This window comes from Marmota monax, unplaced genomic scaffold, assembly GCF_021218885.2.
Source record: "Marmota monax isolate L192 unplaced genomic scaffold, Marmota_monax_Labrador192_F-V1.1 WCK01_AAM20220418_F8-fsc00186, whole genome shotgun sequence".
Lineage (NCBI taxonomy): Eukaryota > Metazoa > Chordata > Mammalia > Rodentia > Sciuridae > Marmota > Marmota monax.
In genome coordinates, this window is record NW_026694725.1 from 3,337,319 (window position 1) to 3,341,695 (window position 4,377).

General features: G+C 34.0%; 1 non-coding gene across 1 annotated transcript; it reads left to right on the plus strand.

The window, feature by feature from the left end:
- The first annotated feature begins 2,213 nt into the window (after positions 1–2,213).
- On the plus strand, positions 2,214–2,318 carry LOC124079035 (U6 spliceosomal RNA). The gene has a single exon (XR_006847126.1). It is a non-coding gene; the product is annotated as a U6 spliceosomal RNA (small nuclear RNA).
- Positions 2,319–4,377: the final 2,059 nt, after the last annotated feature.

Genomic DNA, 4,377 nt, shown 5'->3' on the forward strand with positions numbered 1-4,377 from the left:
CTAGCAGTCAGAGAAATGCAAATTAAAACTACTCTAAGATACCATCTCACTCCGGTAAGAATGGCAGCCATTATGAAGTCAAATAATAATAAGTGCTGGCAAGGATGCGGGGGAAAAGGGTACACTTGTACATTGCTGGTGAGACTGCAAATTGATGCAGCCAATTTGGAAAGCAGTATGGAGATTCCTTGGAAAGCTGGGAATGGAACCACCATTTGACCCAGATATTCCCCTTCTTGAACTATACCCAAAAGACCTAAAAAGAGCATACTACAGGGAAACAGCCACATCAATGTTTATAGCAGCACAATTCACATAGATAGACTGTGGAACCAACCTAGATGCTCTTCAATAGATGAATGGATAAAAAAATGTGGCATTTATACACAATGGAATATTATGCAGCACTAAAAAATAACAAGATCATGGCATTTGCAAGGAAATGTATGGCATTAGAGCAGATTATGCTAAGTGAAGTTAGCCAATCCCTAAAAAACAAATGCCGAAGAATGTCTTCTCTGATATAAGTGAGGGTGACTCAAAAGAGGGTAGGGAGGAAGAGCATAAGAATATTACCACTAAATAGGGAAGAGAGGTGGGAAGGAATGGGAGGGAGAAGGGGAATTGCACAGAAGATGGAAGGAGACCCTCATCATTATACAAAACACATGTGATTATGTGAGGGGGAAGGAAAAAAAAAGAGAGAATGTGTCACATTAGATTGGTAGAGAGAGGTGATGGGAGGGGAGAAGAGGGGAAGGGGGGATAGGAAGTGCAGCAGAATAAAATAGACACTAGTATTGCTGTATGTGTATACGTGGCCATATAACCAATGGTATTCTGCAACCTGTACACTTGGAAAAATGAGAAATTATACCCCATTTGATTCAAATGTATGATATGTCAAGATCATTGTACTATCATGAGCAACTAATAAAAAAAGAAAAATTGTGCTCTATATGTCTAATATGAAATGAATTGCATTCTACCATCATGTATAGCAAATTGGAATAAATAAATAATTTAATTTTAAAAAAGTATAGACTAATAAGAACTAAGAGACATATACAGACACTCCACCCCAAAGTAGAAAAATTGACATTTTTCTCAAGTACACATGGAACTTCTTTGGGGATAGAACATATTTTAGGATACAAAAAGTCATCAAAATCAAGAAAATTGAAATTATATTATAATTCTCTAAATGTTATCCCCTGAAAGTTCACATGTAAGAAATGAAAGAAAGTTTGGGGGAGAAATGATTGGGTTATACCCTTAAACTAATCAGTGAATTAATCCCTAATGGGATTAACTGAGTGGTAACTGGAGGCAGGTGGGGTGTGGCTAGAGGAGGTGGTTCATTTGGGGCTGGGCTATGAAGTATATATTTTATATCTGGCCAGTGGAGTCTCTCTCTGTTTCCTGATCATCATGTGAGCTAATTCTCTCTGCCATAATTTTCTGCCATGATGTCCTTCCTCACCTCAAGCCCCAAGGAATGGAGTCAGCTGCCTATGGATTGAGATCTCTGAAACCGTGAGCCCTTAAATAAACCTTTCCTCCTCTACAATTGTTCTGGCTGGGTCCTTTAGTCACAGCAGTGAAAAAGCTGACTAAAACATATACAAAGTACCCTTCCAAACATAATGAAAAGGAGATAGAAATCAGTAGCACAAGGAAAACTGGAATATTCAGAATTTGTGGAAATTAAGCACAAAGATTCAAGGAAAATGTACAAGGAAACATTGACACAGTGAAACCAAAAATACAACATACCAAAATTTGTGGATCCAACAAAAGCTGTGCTAAAAATAGGGTAGTTAATAACTGCAAATGCATATATTAAAAAAGCTCAAATCAGTGCTATAACTTGGCATCTCAAGAACCTTTAAGTCAAGCAGAGAAAGGAAATAACAAAGATTACAGAAGACACAAATAAATTAGGAGAGCACTTGGAAAAAAATGTAAAAATGGGAGACTTATTTTTTGAAAGAATTGACAAAATTGGCAAACCATTAGCCAGATAAACTAAGGAAAAAGAGAAAATCAAATAATTTAAATCAGGAAAGAAAGAAAGGGTACAAATCAAATCAAAATCACATGAATAGAAAAGATTCTAAGAGAACACAGTCAATAATTGTATGACATCAAACTAGATAATCTAAAAATATTGGATAAAATCCTTAACACACAAAACCTATCAAGACTGAATTGTGCTCACTTCAACAGCACATATACTAAAATTGGATCAATAGAGAAGATTTGTATGGCCTCTGCTCAAGGATTACACTCAAATTTGTGAAGCCTTCCATATTAAAACAAAAATTGAATCATGAAAAAAATAGAAAATCTGGACAATAATAAGTAAGGAAACTGAATTAGTGATCAAAGGTGATCAAATATCTTCCACCAACAACAATGAATAACAATGAACTATCTAAAAAATAAGAAAACAAAACATTACAATGTCATAAAAAATAAAATACTTAGGAATAAGTCTAACCAAGGAGGTGAGACATTTATAAGCTGAAAATACTGATCAAAAGGGACAAAATAGCAATAAATCCTGTGTTCATGAATTGAAATAATTTAATATTAAGAAAAAGGTTCAGTACAATTTCTATCAAAAATAGTTTTTTTACATAAACAGAAAAAGCGCTCCAAAATGCATATGAAATAATAACTAACTCCAAAACAAATGCAAACTTGAGTGAGAAGAACAAAGCTGGAAGCACCATACTTCCTGATTTCAGATTACATTACAAAAGTATAGTAATCATAATAGTGTTCTACTGGCATTAAAAATAGACATATGGATAAATAGAATGGAGCAGACTCTAGAGGTGAACCTGTGCATATATGGTCAACTACTTTTCTAAAAGGCACCAAGCATACTTTAGGAAATAATAATTCCGTCAATAAATTGTGTTGGGAAAACTGTGTATCAACATGCAAAAGAACTAAATCAGACTCTAATACCATACATAGAAATTACCTCCAAATGGATTAAAGACTTTAAGACTTGAAACCATGAAAGTTTAAAAAAAAATGACATCAATTTTATCAATGAGATCTGTGTCAGATGAAAGTAATAACATTTAGGATTATATCAACCTGAAGGTTTCCTGCACAACAACAACAACAACAACGACAAATCAACAAAATGAAAAAGACAACCTAAGAAATAAAAGAGAATATTTGCAAAATATACACCTTAATAAGAATGAATTCCAAAATATGTTAAGAAACTCTGACAAATCAAGAAGGAAAAAACCCAAAAACTGGTTAAAAGAAATGGGCTGAGGATGTGAACAGACATTTCTCCGAAGACATACTAAAGGCTAATGTGAATATGAAAAGATGTTCAATATCACTAGTCAACTGCAATTCCAGGTTGGGCAAATGAAAATCAAAATCACAGTGAAGGTTTTAGTTCAGTGGTAGGGTGCTTGCCAAGCACATGTGAGGCACTGGGTTCAATACACAGCACCACATAAAAAAATAATAAAATAAAAGCATTGTGTCCATCTACAACTAAAAATATTTTTAAAATCTCAGTGAGATATCATTTCATACCTGTCAAGATGGCTATTATCAAAATAAATAACAGACATATGTTGTTAAAGATGTGAAGAAATTGCAACTCTATACCTTACTGGTAGCAATGTAAATTGGTATAACCCTTATGCAAAACAGTATGGAAGTTCCTCAAATTATCAAAGATGGAACTACCATAAGATCCAGTAATCCAACTTCCAGATATTTGTCCAAAAGAATAAAAAACAGGATCATGAATACATATTAGCACTTCCTTGTTTATTGTAGCATTGTTTACAATAGTCAAGATGTAGAAACAATCTAAATTTTTATCTATGAATGAATAAAAGGAGATCTTGCCACTTGGGGAAATATGGAAGAACATGGAGGACATTATGCTAAGTGAAATAAACCAGACATAGTAAAACACATGCATGATTTTAATTATTTGTGGAATTTAAGTGAAACTCAAACAGGGAATAGAATGGTGATCACCAGGGGTCATGGTACAGAAAGAAATAGACAGAGGCTGGTCACAGGTTACAATGGGTTTCTAATCCTGAGAATCTCAAAATGTGACATTACTTCAAATAGGGTAATTTCTAAGTTAAAATAAGTTTATTAGGATGGTGCCTAATCCACTATCACTGGTATTCTTATAAAAAGAGAAAATTTGGAGACACACACAAGAATGCCTTGTGAAGATGAAGGAAGAAACTGGAACAACACATCAACAAGCCAAAGAATGCCAAAGATTGCTAGCAAATCACCAGAAATTAGAAGAGAGGCATGAAAATGATTCTCTTTTCATAAGTCAATATAAAAGTTTGAAAATAGGCC